At 38.8% G+C, this 15999-nt stretch overlaps 1 protein-coding gene across 11 annotated transcripts in view; it reads left to right on the forward strand.

Annotated features, from left to right (window-relative positions):
• Window positions 1-15999, forward strand: part of RPS6KC1 (ribosomal protein S6 kinase C1) — a 225490-nt gene that overhangs the window by 122955 nt on the left and 86536 nt on the right. The window lies entirely within an intron of this gene.

Below are 15999 nucleotides of genomic sequence, written 5' to 3' on the forward strand. Positions count from 1 at the left end.
TCTTTCCAATTGGTATTATTTTTATGTTTATGCCTTCTAGTTTTATTTTGCTTGCATTGGCCTAACTCCAGTCTGTTGAAGTATCTTTGGGTCTTCCTCGTACAAATTTTTATTTTTCTCAGGGTTAATAAATTACCCATCGTTTTTAATTTGCTTATTTTTTTCTGTGTACCTATCACTTATTCCTAAACCCTCCGATACAACTTTAAAACATCTCAATACAGTTAGACACCTTGGGTAGTCCATCAGATCTGTGGTTTTCTCAGAGCATTGTCTATTGGATGCCCTCCTCGTTTGCTCCATCCTAGACTGGTTTGTGCCTTGGCCTGCTACATTGCTGACCTCTCATTCCTCCGTTTTTAGTTATTCTGACACTTCCCTTCATCATTCTTGTATATTGTGTTTCAATTCCAGATCCTTTGTATGTGGCCTGTCTTTTTCCCCTCTCTCTCTTTTGCCGGAGGTCTCTAGAATCTTCTCTTTGTTCTGAGAACTCCGAATTTCCGAAATTTCACAATGATATGTTTTGCTCTAGGATTTTTTTTTTTTTTTTCCTTTTGTCGAGCTGGGCATTTGGTAGCCTTCAATTTGGGTAACACTCCAGATGTTTTGCTAGGAGACCTAATGAATGCCAGAATCTGTGTATCTTTTAGATCAATTGGTTTCCTTAGAAAAGAACCTTACCATCTCCTACCTAGGGAGCTAGTCTAAGACCAGCAGCATTCTGGGAACCAGTGGTGGAAGGGGGACTGATGGCCTCACCAACTCAACATGCAGGTTTTTCATAATGCCCTTGTTTTCAGTACACTCCGTGATTCCACTCTCAATGCCTGTAGTATTTCAGAGAATAAACCTCTCGTCTTTTGCAGGGAGGAGGAGGGCAGCTGCCTGGCTGGCTGTTTTCCCAGTCTTGTTTTCAGGAAATACCTGGTACCTCTTATTTTTGGAGTTCTGCAGTAAGAATCGGCTGGCTTTTTGTTGGTTTTCCTACCTAGAGACATTTGGCATGTTTTTTATCTTCCAAAATTTTGCCGTCTGTTCTCATCTCTCATGTTTTCTTTGTAGCTATCATTGTGTATCTTTTAAAATTTCTTTACTGTTATTTAGTGACATTTTTATGGGGGGTAGTGACCTATATTTAAGAGAGTGTTACATTTAATACATTGTGTAGCCCATTTCACACCTCATAGCATCTGTAATTCTGACCAGCATGTCTTTGTTGACCTTTTTCAAGTTGTTAGCAAATGTTTTCAGCAAAATAGGGAAGAGTCCTATAGGTGACGTACAGCTAGTGTAATTATTTCAGGTTGACCCAGTACCCTCTAGGTACTGGCGTTTACAGCTAACTTATCTTTCCTTCAGCTGTATTTCAGATTAAAATTTCGGCATGCGAAATTATGTGTAAGTTTCAAAGTCTGCATTATTTTCTTTATTCCCCTTTTAAGATGTACCATCATTTGCCTCTAGTCTGCTTTTCCTCCAGTTCATTGTTAGCACTGCTGCCAGAATAATTCATAAAGCTGATGCTGTAGAAAAATGATCCTTCTGGGGCGCCTGGGTGGCTCAGTTGGTTAAGTGTTGTCCGACTTTGGCTCAGGTCATGCTCTCATAGTGCTTGAGTTCGAGCCCGGAATCAGGCTCCGTGCTGAGAGTTCAGAGCCTGAAGCCTGCTTGGGGTTCTGTCTCCCTCTCTCTCTGCCCCTCCCCAACTCACACATGCTCTGTCTCTCTATCTCTCAAAATAAACATTAAAAAAAAAAAAAAGACCTTTCTAAAACTAAAAACTCTCTTGCTTAAAATCCTTTAATACTTTAACATAGTTTTCAGTTCTAACTTCTTAGCTAAGTCTACTAAGACCTTTGTGATCTCGCCCTTATTTTCTGGATTGATTCTCAGATTGTCCAACACTCCCCTCCCTCACCCCCAGACCACCACAGTGTGCTCTCCCGGTTATATAGCACTATTGAACTTGAAAGGTATAGAAAGCATCATGTTTCACACATGATGTACCTACCTGCCTGCCTAGAGTGACTTTTGCTTTTCTTCCTTACTTAATTTCATCTCATTCATAATTATTGTCCTTTTGGAAGGCTCCCTTGCTTACCTGTACTGTCTGATTTAAATATCTTTTGCTGTGTCCTTTTAATGTCTTTAACTTATTTGTCACAGCATTCATTCCTATTTTATGGTAGTTTTGTCTTTTTATTTTTTTTAAATGTTTATTCATTTTTGAGAGAGAGAGAGAGCGTGAGCAGGTGCAGGGCAGAGAGAGAGGGGGACAGAGGATCCAAAGTGGGCTCTGCGCTGACAGCAGTGAGCCTGTTGCGGGGCTCGAACTCACAAGCTGTGAGATCATGACCTGAGCTGGAGTCAGACGCTCAACCAGCTGAGCCACCCAGGTGCCCCTGTATGGTAGCTTTGGTATTACTTCTGTGCCTCCCACAAGCCTTCAAATACCTTATATGATCAAGCATTTTTCTTCTTTTTTTTTTAAATTAACGTTTTTATTTTGGCACAGTATTTACAGACATCTATTAGACAGAAATGTCTAAATCCTGTGCTCAACATATGTGTCTTTGGAGAATAAATCTCTAAAACATGTCAAACACCAGCTTAGTAACTGTATCTTATTTAATTTTGTATTTGGGGCATTTAGTGTAGTAGCTTGCAGATAACAGATACTCAATATATAAAACTGTTGAAAAAAATGAATGAATGAACAATACCTCCCACCTCACATTATCTCAGAAAAAAGGGGAGGCCATTTATTCTGATTGGACTGTCTCCTCACCATTTTTCTGTATGTTTTTTTTTTTCCCATTTCTGTTTCTTCATTTATTCATTCAGCACTTATTTACTGAGCTGCTGCTGTGTGTCAAGTGTGGTATTAGCCACTGGAAAATACAATGGTGAACAAAATACACCTAATGTCTACCTCCTCAGAGTTTATAATTCAGTGGGAAATATTAATAAACGGAGTTACGGCCCAGGGTGAAAAGTGCTTTGTGTGAAGGAAGTCCACTAAGATACTGTGAGAACACACAGGAGGCCACCTTGCTTGGGGCTCTCCATGGGCTTCTTAAAGTAAGCAAAGCAAGGACAGGAGGGATGAGTCGGAAATGTTCCAAGCTGAAAGAATAGTACATACGTGGTTGTGGGAGTCTTTCCGAGCATGCTTTCTCCCTAACTACTTCAGCCCTTTCGGTTCTTCTTTCTTGCCCATCTATATTTAGTCCCTTTTTCACAACTTAGCTGAAGCTTACCTCCTCCATGACTCTGTGCTCATTTTTTCTGTCTTTGAATTAAGCTCACCATTCAGTTGTGTATTATTTTCACTTGTATGACTTTAGTTGCCTTAAATATATTGTTAACCTGTCGTGGAGGGCAGGAACTGTATCTTACTCCTCTTTATTTTTTCTGATAATGCCTGACTACGTACACTGCTGTCCATTCAGTAGGGATTTAGTAAACGCTTGTTGAATAATGGTAAAGGGATCGAAAAGAGACAGTTGATGTGTTTTAAGATTTCAAATACTCTGTGAATCTGCACCTCAAGATGTACCTTACCTGCTGGATCACACTAAGACGGTAGGAGGGTAGTTTGAACTGAAAATTGTCAAAACATTCCTCTCCATGCGCCACCTCCCCTTTTCCTTTTTCTTGGAGTACACCTGTATTATAGATTATTGGGGTACTTTGTTGCAGTCATTGAAATTTTCAGTTTGGGAATGAGTGTTGTGTCTTTGTGTTTCATACGTGCTGTAAAATATTTTGGAATTTTTCAAAACATGGACGCATTGTATTCTTATATTAAATTATCTAGGTCGTATGAAAACACTTACATTTTAATCAGTACTAGAAGTTCAACTCCATCTGCTACAGAAGTACAAAGCTCATTTAAAACATTTAAAAATAATAGCATTTAGGGGCGCCTGGGTGGCGCAGTCGGTTAAGCGTCCGACTTCAGCCAGGTCACGATCTCGCGGTCTGTGAGTTCGAGCCCCGCGTCGGGCTCTGGGCTGATGGCTCAGAGCCTGGAGCCTGTTTCCGATTTTGTGTCTCCCTCTCTCTCTGCCCCTCCCCTGTTCATGCTCTGTCTCTCTCTGTCCCAAAAATAAATAAACGTTGGAAAAAAAAAAATAATAGCATTTAAAGCTTCCTTGCTCTTGAGGCATTTTCTTCTGAATTGGAATCAGACTGCCTTTGACATTGTCAGTTTAGCTGGATATGTATTGATTGACTTGAAGATGTAGCCTCTGTGTCCGCCATTATTATAAGATGGCATTTATTAACTGAATACATACTGCACTGATTCTGAACACTGTGTAAAAACTTGGTGGACATATTTGGTTTTTCAATTGCACTTTTCAGGGCCTGTAAATTGATTGGAGCATATTGATTGGAGCACATCTGGCAGCAGAATGGAAATACTAAATCCGAGCATGAATGAATATAGTTTATATCAGTACTAGAGTATCAGGTTTTTCTAGCAAATGTAATAAGAAGGCTCTAAAGCGAAATAAAACAGACTATACTTAAAATTTTTTTTAATGTTTTTTTTTTGAGAGAGAGAGAAAGAGACAGCATGAGCGGGGGAGGGGCAGAGAGAGAGGGAGACACAGAATCGGAAGCAGGCTCCAGGCTCTGAGCTGTCAGGACAGAGCCCGACGCAGGGCTCCAACTCACGAACCTTGAGATCAGGACCTGAGCTGAAGTCAGATGCTTGACCAACTGAGCCACCCGAGCGCCCGTATACTTTTAATTGAATTAATTTTCATCTGAATTTAACAGTGTCAAGTCATTATCCCAAGTGAACTTCAGAATTCAAACCAGAGAAATAAAACAAGTGGTTTCATTATGGAATTGAATGGCATGAGCTGAACTTAGGCCTGCAAACCCAGAACTTCAGAGTTTTAACCTCTGTTTCGCATAATCTCTTTGTGGCCTTGGGCAAGTTGCTTCACAAAAACCAAAAACAGACAATCAAAATGAGAATGACAAAGGTGTAGAGATCTAGCTTTTAAAGCATTTGGATCTGAGAAGAGCCTCCTAAGTGGATGTTTTTTGTAGCTCTTCAACATTTCTGTTTTAAACCCAATTTTTCTGTCTTTTATATTCTGCCTTCTGCTACATTTATATCCAGTTTTCTTACAAAGACACACCATGTCCTTTGGAAACAGGTTTCATGAAGTAATAAGATGTATAGGCCTAGGATTCGAAAAATTATACAAAGTAAAACTCTTTTTTCATATATGTATGTAAAAGACATTTTTGTGATAACTTTATTGTTCACTAGATCATTAGCCTCACATTCATGGTAGGAGACATCTTTGAGGAATGGCTTACATTCACTGACATTTGGCTAATAGGAATATAAGAGATTTTAAATTCATGTTTGCAGTTGAAATATTTACTCCCTGGATTATTTTCTGGAGAATCACATCTTTTTTGCATTGCTTCAGGGCTGGACTGGAGTTAGCTATTTGCCTAAAGATGAATAATCCAGGGGTTTGACTAAGTGACTTCTAGATGGGAAATGGAGAAACGTTTTTTTGGATCCTTTTTATCTTTTCTGATCCTGATATTAGTCTGTCGAAAGAAGCTTTGCCAACCCAATTTCAGTGCCTCTTGAAGGAATAAAACTGTGTAGGAAGGAGTGGCCTTTGCATTTTGAGTAAATTACTTGTATTTGCAGATCTGTTTTAGCACCACCAAAATATGCTTATTTGCTTTTTCTAATATGATTCATAATATATTCATAGTGATGGGATTCTGGGGTGATTGTAGGGGTTCAGAGCTGACAGCCAAGAAGGAATTCTTAAAGGCGTCTGTGGTGCAAAAGTGATTTCATTAAAGCCTGGGGACAGGACCTGTGGGAAGAAAGAGCTGCACTGGGGTTGTGAAGAATGACTGATTATATGCCTTCAGGTTGGGGGGGGGGTGCTTAGGGATAGCCTAAGTCTCTAAGGAATTTTGGAAGCAAATTTCCAGGACCTTGAGGGGCTCGCTGTTCTTAGGAAAATGCCATTTATTACCTTTTAGTAAAAGCTCAGTCATGAGACCCTTCAGATTTATATCAGGAGGCCATTAGCTTGGAGTAGGATTGCCAACATATACTTGGGGGTTAAAAATAAAGGAGGTTTGCAAAGGAATTTTTATGTGTTTGAGGAGACTCACGGGATCCTGGGGGGGTCAGGATAATGTTGAACCAAGATTCCTTTTTGTCCCCAGCAAAGTGTCATTGAGGCAGCTGAGTTCCTAGAGGAAGGTCACTCTGCCTGTTTCAGGGACTTGTCAAGGGAGTAGGCAGTAAGGGAATTTAATTTTTCATTTGCCTTTGTTTCCCGCATCACCATGGCAAGTGCTTTTTAAACCCCCTTACGTCTTGATGAGGGTGGTATTAGGGCTCTAGGAAACGGAGTCTATAGATTTCTGGCGATTAGGTTATGGATAAGATTGCCTTTTTCTTGCAGTTTACTAAGTTGTCTGTGAACTGAAGGAGACTCCTTTCCTGCATGACTGTGGTCTCTATCAGTCAATCATTTGTTTTCTTTCCTTTCCTTTGTTCTTGGGCAGTCAGGAGTTTCCCAGGAATATCACACATATCCTACCTGGCAGGTGGGTTGGGGGGGTGTGCTAGCTTGTACTTTGCCCTCAGCTTGCCTTATGCTCCCTCATCAATAGCATATCTTCGAAGATGAATTTATTCTGGTAGCATTTATTTTTAGCCATCACAGTGACAAAGTATGGTCCTTAAAAAAATCACCGTGATCATTATTGAAGTTACTAAGTACACAAAGGTGTAAATTGAGTTCACCTAGGTTGTGGAGATCATAGATAGTTGCACTCAACAGGTTAGGGCTATATTCAGTTTAAATAGAGGGCAGGACAAATGGGCTTCATTATGACAGTTCTTATGGTACATAAATGCTTAATAATGCCCTAGTTTTAAATTAATTTATAACTAATTCCCTATGGAAGCTTTGAAGAATTTTTAAAAATATGGATTAATATAGAATTAATGCAAACCAAATGCATCTGTTGCCATTTTAAAGCCAAGAATTAAAAGATGTTTTTGTTATTATTTTCTAAAAAATATTTTCTATATTGATTTTCTCCTAACTGCATTTAAAATATGGAAAAAAACCCATAAAACCCAGAAAGCAAAAATGACATACAAGAAAGCTTCCTACTAGTTGATTTCTTTTAAGATGAATATATGCCAGTTATTCAGTATTATGATAGAATATAGCCAGGCTCTTAAGATTCTCTGTTTTTAATATTTTAAGAGACTTGATAATATTTTGTTTCTGTATGAAATATTGTGGCAAATAGAATCATTGCCTTAGAAATCAGGCTTTTTAATTGTTATTTTGTAGATATTTTTATAAAACCTAATCTCAGAAAGTACATTTTCCTTGGGTAACATTTGGATTGTAGGTATGATGGTACCTAGAAACCTTTCAGAACAAAGTACCTTCTATGACTGCATAAAAGAAACCTTGATTATTATTCATAAACTGATTAAAATACCTTAGCTTTTATATTTCATTTTATTCGTTGTATCCTTATTTTGAATAAAATTATGGGCCACTCTAAATGTGGCTAATCGGCCCCTGCACTTTTTTTTTAAAGGCAAAAAAATCATCACATTTACTTAATTTACTTAAGTAAATCCCATTAGAGGGAGTATGTCTCTTGTCTTTCTGTTCAACCACGAGAATCCCCTGTGACCTTGGGTATGTATTCTAAGAGGTGACTGATGGTTCATGATGTTCTGTATTTTCTGGGAGCTTGCCTGTTGCCTGCCTCTGGGTCCGTCATCCCCCTTATGCTGACTTAGGCAGTATTAGGCAGCCTCTTATCTTCGGGCTTTGATGCATATGTTCTGAAGGTGGCCACAGTGACTTTGGGTAGCAGCAGATGGTAAACCTTCAGGCTGCCACCGGCTGTACTGGTGTTAAGTTGGAAAGTTAACGTTTGATGAAGAATCAGTAGTGCATATGAAAGAGCTTTCACTGCCGAAGTATCTTTTAATTAAAACATTAGCATACTAAAACCTTTGCAAATGTCTGGGCATTTAAAGAAATCTAAAATTAGTTGTTTTCTTATAGGGAAATTAGTTATTTACCAGCTTAGTTTGATGTTGCTTGCATTTCCTAATGTGGTTCTTTCCTCCCTTTTCCTGCGCCACTTTGCCCGTAGTTAAGACAAATACTAGATAAACTGACAGAGGAAATGTTTTTAGGAGTTAAACGTACTTCTGTAAACCCTTAGAGGTTTTTTTTGAGTTCTCGTATTTTGAATCAGAATTGTGGATCTTTACTATTACCTCCATACAATCGGGTAGATTTGTTCTTTTGTTTCCGACCTTTGAAGAGATTGCGTGGTTATATAGAAGTTTGAAGAACTCACCTTGCCTCAAAGAGATATTTCACCCTGTTCTAAATTGTTGGTGATTTTTTTCGACTTAGCCACCAGTCCACAGCGCAGTGTCCTTTTTGGATTGTTTGTTCACCTACTTCATGATACTGTGCCATGGTTTGAAAGTCCTAGCACAAATAAAACACTGGTAAGACTCTTGAGGGTTTTGTTGGTTTGTTTGTTTCCCTTAAATCCTTTATCCCCGGGATACCTTTTAGGGGTGCCTGGGTGGCTCAGTCGATTAAGCATCCAACTTTTGATGACTTTTCAGCTCAGGTCATGGGGTCATGAGATCAAGCCCAGCATTGGGCTCCACACTGGGCATGGAGCCTGCTTAAGATTCTCTCTCTCTCTCTCTCTCTCTCTCTCTCTCTCTCAAAAAAAAAAAAAAAAGAATCTGGGGGTACCTTTTATGCTTTGTTAAACATAGATCCTTGAGACTAGTAAAATGAAAATATCCTTGAGGTTACAAAGTATATGTGTCAAATTTCATTCTTCATATTTGAATTCTTCGCAGTGAAATACGTTTGTGAGCATATGACCGTGGAGAACAGATTGGTTTAATGGCATAACGTGAGAGAAGTGCCTCTCCACAGTCTGGTCATGCTGATGCTCTTGTCACTGCAGCTCCTGATGGACAAAAACTGTAGACTCAACATCTTTTTAAAAAAATTTTTTTTTAAAGTTTATCATTTATTTTTGAGAGAGAGAGAGAGAGAGAGAGAGAGAGAGAGACAGTCAGTGCGTGTGAGCCTGGGAGGGGCAGAGAGAGGGGGAGGATAGAGAATACTGAGCAGCCTCTGCACTTTCAGAGCAGAGCCAGATGCAGGGCTCCATGCGACAAACGATGAGATCATGACCTGAGCTGAAATCAAGAGTCTGGATGGTTACCTGACTGAGCCACCGAGGTCCCCTGTGGGCTCAACATCTTTTACTTTTGGAGTTGCTGGCGGTGGCACAGGGACTGTTGCTAGCCTTCTGATGTTAAGGCAAGAGAAAGTTAGGGCCCAGTAGGGAGAGTTGTTGGTATTAAAGGTTACCTAGTACACTATTCCTTGTTTTCTGGTAGTTGGAATTTTATAAGAGATGTCATGAGAATAAGGTATGGAATTAAATAAGAGTGGAAATACAGTTTGAATACTAAGCATACAAAATGAGATGGGTTTTTGCAGTAAATAGAAATAACTTGATTATCATCACATGGTATCAGGGAGGAAGCAAAGATTTAGTGCCCTCGTTTTGTTGCTTAAAGCTGTTTCTGCGGAGGCACCTGGGTGACTCAGTTTGTTACGTTTCCAACTCTTGATCTCAGCTCAGGTCTTGATCTCAGGCTTGTGAGTTCAGTTCCCACATTGGGCTCCATGCTGGGCGTGAAGTCTATTAAAAAAAATTCTGCATAAAAGTGAGATTACCAACTTCTGTAATACTGACAAGATGGGTTCAGTTGATAATTTATCTAATAATGGTTAAGTTAGTTTTTAACCGAGGACAGTAAGTATATTCTTATCTGGCTGAAACTCTGTTGAGAAAAAGTGTCTTCAGCTTGCAGAGTTGGGCTTCCATTTTTTCTCTGGCTTCTTTCTTATTGATCCCATTCTTTTCGAGATGTTTATTTATATGTGAATTCCCAGTAGTATAACTTAACACAACTTCTGAAGTCCATTCAGATTACATCTAGCAAACATAAATAGTAGTGTGATGTCATTAAGGGAAAGCCTGTGCTTGTCCGATATGACTACCTCTGTAGACTTTTTTTGTTTTTTAACTTTTATTAATTGTTCTAGAATCCTGCGAAGTAACTGGCACCAAAGTAGAGATAGATAGATATTCCCTCAAATTACTCACGTAATCTTTCTTTTGAAAGGAATTGGAGCTAAAGTTATTTTCAGAGACTTACATACATTGAATGTCAACATTTAAATTTGTAAACAGTTTAAAGAGTGGGTGCCACTTAATCCTCACCAGAGGAAAGCTTTCACACTTCCTCACCACAATGATAGTGTCTTATAGGAGCATCTCTCTCTTTTCTCCAAATTTATTCTTCCTGTGCTTTAAGAAAAAATCATCTGATGCTTTTGATATATGGCCCCACCCCTCCTGTCTTCCCAGAAGTGGTGCCTAGTTAAATATCAGGCCTTCCTTACTGTAATGGATAGAAAAACCTAGACTATCATCAGTCGAAGCCTTTCCTGCCACCGTTATGAAAGGAGAGTGGGCAAGTCTCATTGTGCTGGTGGAACTGAAGAACAGATGAGGCCAATCCTTAAGGGATAAGTTGTCTGCTTTTTCTTCCCCCCCCAGTTAGAGGCAGTCATTCTATATATTACGTCGGGCAAAGATGGAGTAATCTCTTCTGTTAGACCATATGCTAATATAGTGCTGATAAGTGAGAGTGAAAAATGAAAGGGAGAAATACATTAATTGTATTCTCTCAATAAGGTATGCTATCCGAGGTAATTATTTCATGACAGTTTTAGTTAGAGTACTTGTTTTATCATGAAATAAAAGATGGTTTTAGGAGCCTTTTATTGGAAAAGACAATTGTATCAAATTAGTACCAAATTAGATTTTTGTCTTTATAAAGGTGAGCAAACCCATGAGCAGTTTTTAAATTGATGTGTTCTAGTCCACAAATGAACAAATTCTGTTTGAGGGTTAAAGAAGCTATTATTTTGTCCTTTATGCTGACAGCTTCATTACAGATTAGCCTACTGTTGGCATTAAAAAAATGTTTGGCTCCTTATGATCTTTGTGCATGCAACTATAATATTAATGCAGTGCCATAGCACTGTTCATTAAGAAATGACTTTAAATGAGGTTGAAGCGTGTAAATTTGGAAAGATACAGATGTTAAATGCAGTCGTTTCTCTTTGTATACAGCCGTATGGCTAATAATTTCCAAGTGGCTAAAGCTCTTGTTAGCAGGAGTGCTGGTGTGTTAAGAATGGCTCTATAAATAACTTTAAGAACTGAAGTTGAAGGTGCTTCTTTTAAAGACTATTGTTAACTAAACATTATTGCCAAACAGATGGAAAGCATTCACCAGCCTGATGTTTTTAGGTCTAATTATATTATCACCAGCCCTGTACGGCTCAGTTGAAGAGGTGTATCCAGAGGCCAATTTATAATCATTTAGCCAACACCTGTTTGGGAGAAATTGACAGTCAAAGGGCACATTTAAAAAAAAATCACATATGTTCTTGTGTTTATTGCCTCAATGTGAACGTTGTCTAGTTGCAAACAAACTTGGTAGGAGAAGAAAGTAAATGCAAACAGAGCATCACTTCCCAGCCATGTTCGTCGATCTTAATTTGGTCTTTTTATCTGATCCACTTCATGCTTCATGGCCAAGTAAGATCAGCAAAGAATCACTCCTGATTCATGTGGATATATTCTGTTCAGCCAGTTAAGAGGTTTCTGGTAGACGAAAGAAATTCTTTTGTACATCTTCCATACCTTTTATCTCGTGAAATGTTTTCTGTTTCATAGAGATGTATCTTATTTAAAGAAGACCGACATTCTGGTGAGTGGCTTAAGACAGTCACAACTTGGTACAAAAACACAGAGGATTTAAGGAACACTACTTTACAAACTCGATAGAGGTTTATTAAGCTCTCTGCAAAGGCAGAGAGAGGACCGAAGTGTCTCCTTTTACACATACAACATGTTAAATTAAGTCTCAAAGTTCAAGCTCTTTGAATGTGGTTCCGTGCTTTGGAGATTCAAGATTGCATATAGCTCAAGGGGAAATTATGGGGAGAATAGGTATATTTTATCAGAAGATAGTTTGGACCCGATGTCCCCACTAACTCTTTCATTTTAGTGTTTTTTTCCCTCTTTTGGCATGTTTCTTTATTGAAAGATTTATATATATCGCTTCCATCTTCTTATCACCCATTATTAACCCAGAGCAGTCTGACTTCTGCTCCAGCAGTTCACAGCCTAATACAGTATTGGAAGTTACCAACAGTTTCCTAACTGCCTGAGGCAGTAATCGATTCTCAGTCTCAATAGTTTTCTGGATCTTTCTCTTAAATCTTTTTTTTTTTTTTTTTTTTATTTTATTTATTTTTGGGACAGAGAGAGACAGAGCATGAATGGGGGAGGGGCAGAGAGAGAGGGAGACACAGAATCGGAAACAGGCTCCAGGCTCTGAGCCATCAGCCCAGAGCCTGACGCGGGGCTCGAACTCACGGACCGCGAGATCGTGACCTGGCTGAAGTCGGACGCTTAACCGACTGCGCCACCCAGGCGCCCCTTGGATCTTTCTCTTTAGGCAAGGGGAACAAAAGGAAAAATAGACAAATGGGACAACATTAAAAAGCTTTTGTACAGGAAGGAGACCATCAATAAAATGAAAAAGCAGCCTACTGAATGGAAGAAGATATTTGCAAATGATATATCTGATAAGGGATTAATATCCAAAAATATAAATAACTCATACAACTCAACACCAAAAACAAATCTGATTAAAAAAATGGGAGAGAACCCGAATAGACATTTTTCCCAAGGATACATACAGGTGGCCTACAGACATGAGAAAACATATCTAATCATCATGAGAATGCAAATCAAAACCACAGCAAAGTATCACCTCATAATAATCAGAATGGCTAGTATTCAAAAGATAAGAAATAACAAGTGTTGGGGAGGATGTGGAGAAAAGGGAATACTCATGCACTGTTGGTGGGAATTATAAATTGGTACATCTGCTATGGAAAACAGCATGGAGGTTCCTCAAAAAATTAAAAATAGAAATACTATATAATCCAGTAGTTCCACTGTTGGGTATTTACTTGAAGAAAATAAAAACACTAATTCGAAGAGATTATATGCACCCCTATGTTTACTGAAATGTTATTTACGATAGCCAAGATATGGAAGCAACCTAAGTGTCCATCTATAGATGAATGGATAAAGAACATGTGGTGTATGTACTACAACAGTGGAAAATTAGCCACAAAAAAGGATGAAATCTTGCCATTCATGACAACATGGATGGAACTAGAGAATATTATGCTAAATGGCATAAATCAGACAAAGACAAATGCTATTTGATTTCACTTATGTGTGGAATCTAGAAAACAACAAATGAACAAACGAAAAATAATAACAGACTCATAAATATGGAGATACAAAGCTTGTGGTTGCCAGAGAGGAGGGTTGTTGGGGGTATAGGCGAAACAGGTGAACGGAATTAAGATGTACAGACTTACAGGTATAAAATAAATGACGAGAATAAAAAGGACAGCATAGGGAATATAGTCAATAATATTGTAATAACTTTGTATGGTAGACAGATGGTAACTACACTTATTGTGGTAAGCATTTCATAGTGTATATGATATGATTGTTGAATCACTACTTGAAACTAACAATATTGTAGGTCAGCTATATTTTAATTAAAAAAAAGCCAGTCACAAAGGAAAAATAGATATACCTATCTCATTGGATTGTTCAGTGCATTATATCGTTTAATTCTTTGAAATCCAGCATAGTGTAAACATTTCGTTGGGGGTACAGTCTCATGTTTTTAGCTGTTATTTTGATGGAGAATGCTCAAATATGAAACTTTAGTCCCAACTTATTTTCTAAGCTCCCTTCACATATTGCCATCTGTCTTCTAAGCCTGAATTTGTTCACTGTGTTTATTGAACATTTATTTACTATGGGATCGGGATGTGTTATGTGTTGGAGGAAATACAGTTTTTGCCCTGTATTAGTTTTCTATTGCTGTCATAACAAATCACCACAAACTTAGCATCTTCGAACAATTAAATTTATTATGTCAAGGTTCTTTGGACCAGAGGCCTGACGTGGGTCATATTGGGCTATAATCAAAGTGCCAGCACTGCTGTGTTCCTTACTGAAGACTCTGGGGAAAAACCCACTTTCAAGCTTATTCAGGTGGTAGGTTGAACTCTTTTCTTTGCCGTTGTAGGACTGAACTCTTCCTTACTGGCTATGAGCTGAACACTGGTCTTTGCTTCTAGAAGCTGTCTGCTCCTTCTCATGCTTGTTGGGAGCTGCCGGTGGCCTTTCTCCAGTGCTGACATTGCGGGTGTCTGTATCTTAGCACCAGCAACTGTGTAACCCTTTCATACTTAACATCTCTCTGATTTCTCCTGCCATTATCACTTCTGTGTTTCCACTTCTGGCCAGAGACAGTTCTCTGCTTTTCAGGGTTCATGGGACTTGATTGAGCCTCCTCGGTAATCCAAGATAATCTGTTTTAAGGTCTGTAGACCTTAATTACATCTGCAAAGTTCTTTTTGCCAGGAACATAACATATTCACAGGTTCTGGAGATTAAGGTATGAACGTCCTTGGCGACCATTATTCTGCCTATGATATACCCATGAAAAGCTTGAAATCTGGTTGGGAGATAGACACATGAACAAATAAAATCAAATTCAAGGGGTTGGTACTGTATACAGTGGGTGAATGAAGAAAGGAGAGAATCAGTGTTATTGAGAGACAGACATTTGAGCTGAATATGGGAAGATGAGTACTTGTTTTAAGGGGCTGTGGGGGCATATGTCAGGGAGAAGAAGCAATAATAGTGATAGCAATAATAGTTAAATGGTGATACCAAGCAGTTTTACAAGATTATTTCACTGAAATTCTCGCAAATGGTACATGCTGTTATTATCTACCATTATGGTTTCTATAGATGAAGTTTTAATGTTTTCACATGTAGAATAGGAAGGGTAAAAGTATCCCTTATAGGTAGTTGAAAGAATTAACATTGATGGCTAAAGCATAGCACATAGTAAACACTTAGTACCTGGTAGGTAAAGAGAAATCAATCCCTTGTCTATAGGCACTCTTCCTATCTGCCAAGGTGGGTGGGGGGAGGGGGTTGCTTGAGGGGGCAGTGGGTGAGATCATGCAGGGTCTTGAGGTGATTTTTTGGATTTATTGTTTTAAAAGAAAACACTGACTGCTATTTAGAGAACAGACCATAGGGCAGCAAATGAGGAAGCAGAGAAATCTGTTGGGAGACCATTGTTATAATCCAGATAGATCTTTGTTTGGATCAGGGTAATAGCTGGCAAGTCAGTTCACATTTTGGGTACATTTTGAGGATAGAGTTGACAGGATTAGCTAATGGAAAAAGAGGGGCTAGGATGAGTCTTAGAGAAGTAGCACCAAAAGGGAGTCTTAAGTTGGAGCCTGAGTCATTGAGATCATTATACCAAGTCGCTACATAAGGGGTTTTAGGAAGAGAAATGAGACTTCAGCAATGCCTGTATTTTTTTTTTTTTTTTTTTTACTTCCTCTTAACCATATATATTCCATAAGGGAAAATTTTTCCTTCTAAGAAATATATTTTATTTAATTTATTTTTTTAAGAAATATATTTTAATTTTTTTAACGTTTATTTATTTTTGAGACAGAGACAGACAGAGCATGAATGGGGGAGGGTCAGAGAGAGGGAGACACAGAATCTGAAACAGGCTCCAGGCTCTGAGCTGTCAGCACAGAGCGCGACGTGGGGCTTGAACTCAGTGACCGCGAGATCATGACCTGAGCCGAAGTCGGCCGCTTAACCGACTAAGCCACCCAGGCACCC

The sequence above is a fragment of the Leopardus geoffroyi genome, chromosome C3 (genome assembly GCF_018350155.1).
Source record: "Leopardus geoffroyi isolate Oge1 chromosome C3, O.geoffroyi_Oge1_pat1.0, whole genome shotgun sequence".
Classification (NCBI taxonomy): Eukaryota; Metazoa; Chordata; class Mammalia; order Carnivora; family Felidae; genus Leopardus; species Leopardus geoffroyi.